This window comes from Loxodonta africana, chromosome 3 (genome assembly GCF_030014295.1).
Source record: "Loxodonta africana isolate mLoxAfr1 chromosome 3, mLoxAfr1.hap2, whole genome shotgun sequence".
Classification (NCBI taxonomy): Eukaryota; Metazoa; Chordata; class Mammalia; order Proboscidea; family Elephantidae; genus Loxodonta; species Loxodonta africana.
The window spans coordinates 23,762,788-23,773,969 of NC_087344.1; positions in this window are offsets into that span (position 1 = coordinate 23,762,788).

The window sequence follows — 11,182 nt, forward strand, 5'->3', positions numbered from 1 at the left end:
AAGAGTTGTTGGGAGGCTTCAATGACTTGCAGACGTACAGTGCCTGGCACACGGCCTGGCATGCAGTACGCGTTTAATAAATGTTCACGACTCGACGGCAACGGGTTTTGTTTTTGTTGATATCCAGGCACTTTTTATTAAAGTTTGAGAGGAGATCCTAGGGATGCGGCTTCTGGGGTGCCGCGTCCCATCCTTCCTCGTCTCCATTGGACCTTTACCCAGCTCTGAAGACGGTGTCGGGGTGAGGTCTGTCCCGACCCCCTCCCCACGCCAGGGCCTCCAAACCCGGCTGGCAGGAGGCGGGAACTGCGACCTCCCCACACCGGACAGAGATATCGGGTGCTCTCACGCTATCCACCGCCTGCCAAACGCAGCCAGTCCCCATGGCCTCCCGCCCCGTGTAGCCCCGCCTGAGGACCTCCCGGCGCTCCCTTTCCAAGACCCTTCCAAACTCACCTTCCCAGGGTATTTCAGCTCGAACCCCAGTCCCCGCCCCGCGCCGCCGCCGGCTGCCACCGCCCGGGCCCCTCCGAGATGCCGCCTCCCATTGGCCGCCTGAAACGCACACGCCCTTTGGAGTGTCTCCATTGGTCTCTATGCTGCAGGAGCGACTCTCTCACTGGTCCCCGGCCTCACTCGTCACTCAGCCGCGATTGGTTGGGGCGGCTTCCGGAAGCCCCACAGTCTCACGGAGCAGGGGTGGGCGGAGACCAGGAGGGGGCGGCCCGCGCAGTTGGGCGGGGGGCATACTCTGTGCAGAGCGGCGGGTTCTTTTAATGCCTATGTGGGCTCCAGGCCTCAGTCACGTGTTCGGACATCACCCTGGTACACAACCCATGTCCTCACCTCGGCGTTCAAGGCTGTAGCCGGCCGTCATTCAGTCCTCCAACTCCCTGCCATGTGGTTCCCCACTCCATCCCGCCTCTCTACCCTCATTTCAGCTTGGCCAACACCACCTGGTAGGCCGAGACTCCCCACCGCCCGCCGTTTCGGCCACATGCCCACATTTCTTTCCTAATCACCGGTGGCCCCTCCCTTGCTATCAAGGTAGTAGCAAGCTTGTCCCATCAGATGCGAGATTTACTCAGTGCTACGTACTTTTTTTTTTTTTACGTACTGCGCTGTTTTCACTCATTGTTTCTGTTATTATTCCCATTTTGCAGAGGAGGAAACTGAGGCACACAGAGAGATTGAGTAACTTTCCCAGGTCACAAGCACATAAGAACAGAGCTAGATCTGTTTCTGGAGTTGGATCCATAACTGCTGTGGCCAAGGGCAGGAGGCTGCTCTTCTCTGAGCCCTGTGATAATTTGGGGAAAGACAGATCCTTCCTGGAAGGGCGACTTCGTTGTGAAGGTGATAGAGACTTAATCTGTCGCCTGGCCAGTAGTAAGAACTGGGAATCTGGGGGCTGGGAATGAGCAGAGAGTGATCCATCTGGGCAAAGGGAATAATATGCAGTTGGAAAAGAGAATGAAATGAGGGCTCTGTCTGTGCTGATATGGAAAACTCCCCAAGGCATCTATATGTTTTATAATAAAGGAGAGGAGTAGAAAGAATGTGTTTCCTTGTGCTTGCTCAATCCATCTCTAGAAGAAATTGAGAAAAATGGAAATATTGATTATCTCAGGGAGGGAAATTTTAGGGTCCTCCATGACTCCCCTCTTTCTCTCATACCCACCTCCAGTTCGTCAGTAAATTCTGCAGGCTTTGCAATCTGCCTGCTTCTCACCTCTTCTGGTCTAGTCCCATCATTGCTCCCTAGGACCAGTGCAGCAGCCTCTGCCCTCGACCCCCATGGTCTATCCACCTTGAATCAGCCAGAGGGTGCCTGTGAACACCTGAGTCAGGTTACATCCCCCTCTGCTCCAAACCCTCCAGGGCTCCCACCTCACTTGGAATAAAAGCCCAAATCCTTGTCACAAGCCCTACATGATCTGCCCCATTGCCCCCTGCCCTCACCTCTTCCCACTCTCCCTCTTGCTTTCCACACTGACCTTTTCAATGCTTCTCCAACACATCTTACCTCAGGACCGTTATACTGGTTGTTCCTTCTGCCTGAAATATGCTGCTGTTGTTAGGAGCCATGAAATCGGCCTCCAGCTCCATTGTTGTGCAACTCCCCATGCACAACTGGGCTCTGATGGTCGTAATTCATAGACTCTTCATTAGCTGATTCTCAAAAGTAGATCACCAGGCCTTTCTTCCTAGTCTTAGTCTGAAAACTCTGCTGAAACCTGTTCATAATCACAGCACACATAAGCCCCAACTGACAGGCGAGCGGTGGCTGCATATGAAGTACATGAACCAGAAATTGAACCAAGGTTTCCTGCCTGGAAGGTGAGAATTCTGCCACTGAACCACCACTGCCCTTACCTGGAATAAAATCACCAGATTTCTGTATGGCTCCTCCGCTCGTTTTATTTAGACTTTCAAATACTAAATTGCTGTTTTGTGTGCTTTTTGGCTTCATAAAAATATTTTCTTCTGCCACTTGACTCTGTTTACTCAACGATACATTCTTGAATTCACCCACGTTGACACAAGTAGGTCTAGAACATTCCTTTTATCTGGGGTATGTTTTATGGTATTTCCCTGTACAAATCAATAGATCATGAATAATTGTCCATTCTTCTCTTGAAGATCTTTTATGGGGCCTCCATTTTTTGCTATGAGGAACATTCTTGCATGTGAAAACCTATGGCCGTAGTTTTAAAGAACAACAGTAATAAAACAAACAAACCACCCAAGCCAAGAAATACAACTTCACCACTTTCCGGAAGCTCCCCATTCTGAGTCAGCAACCCCCACTGCATTTTTCTTCACAGCACTTATCACAACCCGACATTTCACTTGAAGTTTATTTGAGCACCAACCTTAATGCCTGACTTCGGTTCTAGAATGTCAGGCCCAGGAGGGAGGGGAGATGTTATCTGTCTGGTTCCCTGCTGTGTCACAAGCACCCAGAATGTGCCTGGCACCCAGTAGGCGTTCAATGAGTCAGTGTTGGTGGGATGAATGGCCCAGGGAGCCAAACAGGCTAGGGCAGTGAGGAGCTGAGGCACCCAGGCTGCCACCCCGCCTGCTTCAGAAGGGCTGGCCGTGGCCTTCAGGCCTGAGCTTCCTCTTGGCCTCAGGAAAGCAGCAGAGGAAGCCGAAGGTGCCAGATTCCTCAATAGCCAGTCTAAAGGCTGAACCAGACAGGCTAGGTGGCCCTGAGACCTAGCGTCCACCACTCGAGGGACCCACAGGAAGTTTCAGATGAGGTGACTAACATTAACAATGATGTTTAAAATAGTTACGATTATAATCATGAATTATAACGATATCTCCCATTTTCCCAGCCTGAATGCTGGGCCAAGAGTTGAGTACAAAGAACTCTCAGGGCCTTCCAGATCCTTCTGAAGTGGGCCTGCGCCCACACGTGACAGCTGAAGAAGCAGAAGCCAAGGAGGCTGACGGGAAGGCTCCTGTGCGGCCCTCAGCACCAAGGCTTCCGTCCTGAACTCCTATATCACCCACCCAGGCGCTGCAGGGAGGTTCCAGTGCAAACTAAGGGTGAACAGCTGTCCTGGTTTGCCCAGGGCTAAGGGACTTCCCAGGACAGGGGACTTTCAGTGCTAAAACGGGCTGTTCTGGGCAAACCAGGCGCCACTCTTCCCCTGTGGGTTTTCTGGAGGAAGCTTGAATTGGGGGATTCCCCTGACTCAGGGCGGCCTGCGGGGGGGCCTCCCCTAAGCTCCCCCCGGGCTGGTGAAAAAGCCAACAGTTGGTACATTAAAAACAAAATCCTTTTGTGTTCTTTTGAACGGGTGAGTTCAGGAACAGTCAGTCCCCTCCCCAAAACAGCCCTGAAGCTAGTTCCCCAGCAACTTTCCCAGGGAAGTTCCACATCCCTGTTGGGCACGTGTCATGACCCAGAAAATTCACACGAACAGTTGCAGATGGGACACTCTGTGCTGGTCTAAAAAACAAACAGAGGGGAGTAGGCTGACACCTGATGGCCTGGGTTCAAATCCCCGCTCAGCCACTGTGTGTTCTGAGAAGTTCTTTAACCTCATTATGCCTCAGTTTCCTCTTCTGCAAAATGGAGCTAGTCTGAGTCCCAACCTGAGAGGTGTGTTGGGAGCATTAAATGAGCTAATTAATATGCGTAGAAAGCTTAGTAAGGAGCCTGGCCCAGGGTAAGTGCTATCATCTCTTTCAATTCACAGTGTCTCTTGGCAATTATTCCTTTCTCCTACACATAGATCTGTTTTGTTGAACTGTTTTATTATGAAATATTTTGGGCATCCAAAGAGGTGTAGAGATACATCTAAAACATTCCTCAAATCTGTGTCCACTTTGGAAAACAGTCTGGCAGTTCCTCAAACAATTAAACCTAGGGTTATCATCTGACCCAGGAATTCCACCCAAAAGAAATGAAAACACTTCCACAACAAAAACTTGATGTTTTTGTTGGGTGTCATCGAGTCGGTTCTGACTCATAGCAACCCTATGTACCGCAGAACAAAACACTGCCTGGTCCTGTACCATCTTCACAAGCATCGTTATGCTTGAGCCCATTGTTGCAGCCACTGCGTCAATCCATCTCGTTGAGGGTCTTCCTCTTTTTCCCTGATCTTCTCCTTTACCAACCACGATGTCCTTTTCCAGGGACTAGTCCCTCCTGTTAACATGTCCAAAGAATGTGAGACAAAGTCTCGCCATCCTTGCTTGTAAGGAACATTCTGAGTGAACTTCTTCCGAGACAGATTTGTTCGTTCTTCTGGCAGTCCATGGTATATTCAATATTCTTCACCAACACCACAATTCAAAGGCATCAATTCTTCGGTCTTCCTCATTCATCGTCCAGCTTTCACATGCATATGATGCGATTGAAAATACCATGGCTTGGGTCAGGGGCACCTTAGTCCTCTAAGTGACATCTTTGCTTTTTAACACTTTAAAGAGATCTTTTGCAGCAGATTTGCCCAATGCAATATATTTTTTGATTCCTTGACTGCTGCTTCCATGGGTGTTATTATAGATCCAAGTAAAATGAAATCCTTGAAAACTTTAATATTTCTCTGTTTAGGAATATAACAGTATGATTCATAATAACCAGAAGGCATAAACAACCCCAATATTCATCACTGATGAATGGATAAGCAAAATGTGGTACACTATCCATAGAGTGGAATATTACTCAGCCATAAAAAGGAAGGAGGTGCCGATAGACAGTACAACATGGTTGAACCTTGAAAACATTATGCCAGGTCAAAGAAGCTAGACACACAAGACCATGTATTATATGATTTCATTTATATGCCATGTTTGAAACAGGGAAATCTATAGAGATGGAAAGGTGATTAGTGGCTGTTTAGTGCTGGTGGGAGATTTCCGGGCAAAGGAGGAGTGATAGCTAAAGGATATGGGGTTTCTTCTTGAGGTGATCAAAATGTTCTAAAACTGTGGTAATTGTTGCACATACCTGTGAACATACGTAAAACATTGAATTGTACACTTCAAACAGGTGAATTGTATGGTATGTGAGGTACATCTCAACACCAGTCAGTTGCTGTGGAGTCGATTTTAGGGCAAAAGTAACTCCTTAGGGCTTAGGGGGAAAATCTCTCAAGCTGTTTTTCCAAAGAACCAAGGCCAAAGGCCAGATAAAGGAACTGAAAAATGATATGATGGGAGCATCTGACTTCACAAGGGGGAAGGAACTCAAGGTCAACAGCCCAAGGCTGTTTCCTGTGAGGCGGAAGTCAGACATACCTCCTCTCTCCAACCTTTTTACCAATTCTGATACCAGCCGTCCCTCCCATGGCACTTTCTACTTCCCTGCTAGGTTTGATAATTCATTGTAATGACCACACAGAACTCACAGACCATACTCACAGTTATGGGGTTTATTAGGGAAGTAAAAAAAAAAAAAAAAAAAGGTTACAATTCAGGATCAGGAACGACTTAGGACAGCTTCTCAGCCATATCCAAAGGCAGAACTCTCCCTAGCCCTCAGCCTCTCGACTCTTGGACCACTTGGCCCCTCAGGCCTCTTGGGTCAGCTCAGCCTTTTTCCTGCTTAGGCAAGTGTTTCAAAGTCCTTCAGCTCCACCAATAAGTGCCCAGAGGCACACCACTCCACTCCCAAGGGTGCTCAGCTCTGGAGCCCTGTGGGTCCTCAAGCAGCTTAACTCTGCCAAATGCTCAGAGGCACCCCACTGCATCAGCAATTCTTCTGCCCAAAGGCACTCAGGTTTCTCACTCTGTGGGCGGAGAGCCCCCCCATGCCGTCTCCTGCCAGTCTCCTGGTTCTGCTGCTGTCGGTTCTCTGTTGTGTTTGCTGCCACTTCTCACCATTTCACACCATCCCCAGTGTTACAGTTCTTTGTCTCTGGGTCTAGGAGGTTCTCAGCACAGGAACCCTGGTTCAGAGGACACGCTCTGCTCCCAGCTGTTCTTTCTTGGTGGTAGAGAGGTCCCTCCTTTCTGCCCTGGGATGGCAAAACTGACCAATCCCCTCGTTAGGGTTCCATATACCTTATTTGCATGGTCCCCCCCCCCACAAGGTACAATACATTTTATTTGCATTATTAGCAAACTGTTCAATTCCCTTGGTGTGCCACAAGCACCTTATTTGCATAGTCCCACCCAATCATTTGGTGGGAGTTACAAGACCATGGCCAGATAGGCCATATAAAAGTGACCCACTGCACTGCGGAAACTCATTTCACCACAATTCAGTGACGTTGCTTACATTCTTCAAGTTGTGCAACCGTTCTCACCCTCTTTTCCTGATTTGTTCCTCCTCCATTTACATAAACTAAATCCCTCCTGATTTTTCTTTCTAATCTTTTGTGTTGCTGTTGTAAATTTGATCCCATGTAGATAGATCTTTAAAAAAAGCACAATGCTCAAGGCAGACATTCTTTACTAGTTAAACTCAACTATTGTTTGTTTAAAAAAAAAATTCAGGTTTTTGGTTTAAGGTTTAAAGATTTTTTCAGGGCAATAATTTCAGGGGTTCGTCTAAACTCCATGGTACCAGAAGATCTGGACTCCATGAGAATTTGAAATTCTGTTCTATATTTCCCCGTTTTTGATCAGGATTCTTCTACAGAATCTTTGATCAAAATGTTCAGTAACGGTAGCTGGGCACCATCCAGTTCTTCTGGTCTCATGGCAAAGGAGGCAGTTGTTCATGGAGGCAATTGGCCACATATTCCATCTCTTCCTCTTATTCCTGACTTTCTTCCTTCCTCTGTTGCTCCATGTGAATATCACGTTTGAAGACTCCAGGTACTACAAAATTAACAGGAGGTAGGACAGAAGCAGTAAACACTGACATGAGAAGAATTTGACTTGCCTTTGCTAGCTTTGAAGATGGTGGAAGGGGACCACAAGCCAAGGAACACTGGCGGTCTCTAGAAGCTGGAAAAGGCAAGGAAACTGATCCTACTCAGAGCCTTCAGAAGGAATGCAGCTCTGTCGATGTTCTGATTTTTGCCTGCTGAGACCAGTGTCAGACTTCTGACCTCAAGAGCTGTAAGATGATAAATCTGTGTTGTTTAAGCTACTAAATTTGTGATAATTTGTTACCGCAGCCACAAAGAGTGAATATCCTCGACATAATTTAATCCTGCTCATGCCACTGAAAACTTCATTCATTACAGCTTGTTCAGTTAAACCCCTTCAAGTGGAATTCCGTTTTCCACTATTATTGTTGGTTGCTGTCAAGTTGGCCCCTGACTCATGGCGACCCCATGTGTTACAGAGTAGAACTGTTTCACAGGGTTTTCTTTCTTTTTAAATAAAATTTTATTGTGTTTTCTGTGAAAGTTTACACAGCAAATTAGGTTTCTGTTTAACTATTACTACATAAATCCTTCAGAGGCATTGGTTACATTTTTTTACAATGTATCAGCATTCTCCATAATTTCCTTCTGGGTGTTTCCCTTCCAGTAACCTGGTTTTCCTTTTGCCTTACCGCTTCATCTCTGCTTTAGAGTAACTGTTGACCATTTGGTCTCTTCATAGGGTTTTCTTGGCTATAACCTTCACTGGATGCAGTTTGCCAGTCCTTTTTATCCCTGGAGCCACTGGGGATAACTTTTAGGTTAACAGCCGATCACAGACTGTTTGTGCCACCCAGGCTCCTTCCCCATTTCCCACTAAGACCCAGCACTAGAATCCAGCAATCCCACTCCTGGGAATTTATCCTACAAGTAAGCTGCCGTACCCGTGGGAAATGGTGTACAAGGTTCTCTTGCAGGATTGTTTGTCAAAGCAGAGATTGGGAAAAATGCATGTCAATCAAAAGGGGCTGGTTGAAATAAACGTGGGTCCCTGAACACACTGGGGTACTATGCAGTATAGAAGGAAACGGAAGTGCCGATGTGCTGATAAGGAAGGCTGTGCTCAGCCTACTGCTCAGTGAACAAAGCAAGACGCACTACAAAGCGCAGTGTGAGCTACGTTCTGTGTAAACAACGGGGGAAGAAACAAAAATCAAACCCTTTGCCATCTGTGGAGACCCCATGTGTTAGAGAGTAGAACTTAGTTCCATAGTGTTTGCTTGGCTGTAAGAGCTAAGAACATATTTGCTTTTACCAAAAAAAAAAAAAAAACCTGGGAAGAATGGCAAGAAGCTGTTCACAGAGGTTTCCTGTGGTTTGGGACAGGGAATGGAGTGATGCAGGTAGATGTTTCACTGCTCACGTTTTTGTATCTTTTGGTGCTTAAATCCTGAACCTCTCCCAGGCTAGGATGAGGTCAGGCAAACACGGTGCCAAGAAACTCAGTAATCAAGACAAATAAAGCAGTATTAAAAAAAAAATCCATTGTAAATGAAGGCAGGATCAGTAACAGCGCTGCGCTACGTCGGAGCTTGGTGCAAAAGGAGATATCGTCATACCAATTCTTTGAAAGTTTTCACAATAAAGAAGGGAGAAGTTGGCAATCCTGGAAGGTAGGTCAGGTTTATCCAGGGTTTCTGGATGCCCCCACTCCCTCCAGAACCCCAGCCTGCTATTCTCACTCCAGTTTAAAAAGCCATAGGAGCAGTTATACTCTGAAACACATGGGGTTGCCATGAGTTGGCACTGGCTCCGTGGCAACTGGTTTTTTTAGGTGAAGCTACTGGGTTTTGCAGCTCACTGCTGCCCCCTGGTGGTTATTGGCATGGGCACAAAAGCATTCTGGGGGCCATATTCAATCAATCCTTTGGAGTCCCTGGGTGGCGCAAACGGTTAGCACTGGCACCTGCTAACCAAAAGGCGGGCAGTTCAAACCCACTCAGAGGCACTTCAGAAGAAAGGGCTGGTGATTTACTCCTGAAAAATCAGCCACTGAAAACGCTGAGGAACACAGTTCCACTCTAACACATGGGGTCTGAATCAACTGTGCAGCAATTGGTTTGGTTATTCAGTCCTTTGGCAAACATTTACTGAGGGCATACTGTGTGCCAGGACCCCTTCCGGGTGCTACAGATATAGCAGGAATAGGAAAGACTCGGTTTGTGCCCTGGTGGTGCTCAGCTACAAGGTGGGCGACGATAAGCAGCTCAGCAAACAGGGCATCTGGGAGCATCTTCTGGTGAGATAGGCTGAGGGGCTGGGCATGACGGCAACTCAGGAGGTGGGCCACGAGAGCTGCTCTGAGGTGACAAGCAGCCACCAGAGGGTGGGCACCCTCGGGAGGGGTGGGGAAAGGGCTCCAATCGATCCATGTCGACCTGAGTGTTAATTCTTTCAGCCTTTTCCTGTGGCTAACATACTTCATTACTTGTTCTTAAGAAGGAGTCCCATTGAAGGCTTGCAAGGAAGGGTGCTGCAGACAGAAGGCCGGGCAAGCACCAAGGCCCACGTTGTGAGCATCGCAGGGCCGGGCACCAGGTTTGCCTGCATTACCTCACTTAGTCCTCATCCCTGCAGTCCTTGGAGGGAGTCACTGGCATTGCCCTCAGTATACAGATGACACTGAGGAGCAGTAACTGGCTGAGGGTCACAATGATAAAATTCCAAGTGCTTAAGGAACAGTGAGGAGGCTCGTGGGGCTGGAGTGAGTGAGCAACAGGGGTAAAGGAGGAGATGAGGCCGGGGAGGGGATGGGGAGATGGTGCTGGGTCTTGTGAGCTGCTTGGAGGCCTTGGGCTTCTGCTCAGAACGCAGAGCCCTGAGACGGACCTGGGACGAGGATGGCCAGGTCCTGCCATCATGCCAGGTGCCCTCTGGCCGCTGCCTGGTGGGGCTGCAGTAAAGGACACTGCTCCTGAATAGGGGGTGGTGCCAACTGCCAAGGCACAGATGAGGTGAAAGCTATCTAGTTAACTATCTAGTGCTGCTATAACAGAAGTACAACTGCGTGGCTTTAACAGAAATTCGTTCTCTCACACTCTAGGAGGTTATTAGTCTGAATTCAGGGTGCCAGCTGCAGGGGGAGGCTTTCTCTCTGTTGGCTCTGGGGGAAGGTCCTTGCCATCAATCTTCCCCTGGTCCAGGTGCTTCTCAGCACAGGCCCCCCAGGTTCAAAGGACATGGTCTGCTCCCGGCGCTTCTTTCTTGGTGGTACTAGGTCCCACTCCTCTGCTCACTTCTCTTTTACATTTCAAGAGATTGACTCAACATACAACCTAATCCTGTAGATTGAGTCCTGCCTCATTAACATCGCACTCATTGCTGTCAAGTCGATTCTGACTCATAGCCACCCTACAAGGACAGAGTAGAATTGCCCCATTTGGTTTCCAAGGAGCGGCTGGCACATTAGAACTGCCAACCTTTTGGTTAGCAGCCGCGCACTTAACCGCTGTGCAACCAGGGCTCCCATTAACACCACAGAGATTAGGATTTATACCATATAGGATAAGCACATCAAATCACAAAATGGTGGACCACCACCTAATACTGGGAATCATAGCCTAGCCAAGTTGATACACATTTTGGGTGGGACACAATTTAATACATAATAAGTGGGTTTGAGGGAACAAGCAAAGGGCTGAGAGGAGCGAGGCATGGGCTGGGGGCAATCTTTCTGGAGGAGTGGGTGAGAACTGAAGGTGGAAGACTCTGATGAGAAGGCATCAGGAGGAAGGATGTTCCAGGTAGAGGAACAGGACATGCAAAAGCCTGGAGAGAGGAGAGCGCCTCTGCATCCTTCACTCTGCCTGACCAGAGGCTGGAGGGCAAAAGCCGGGGGT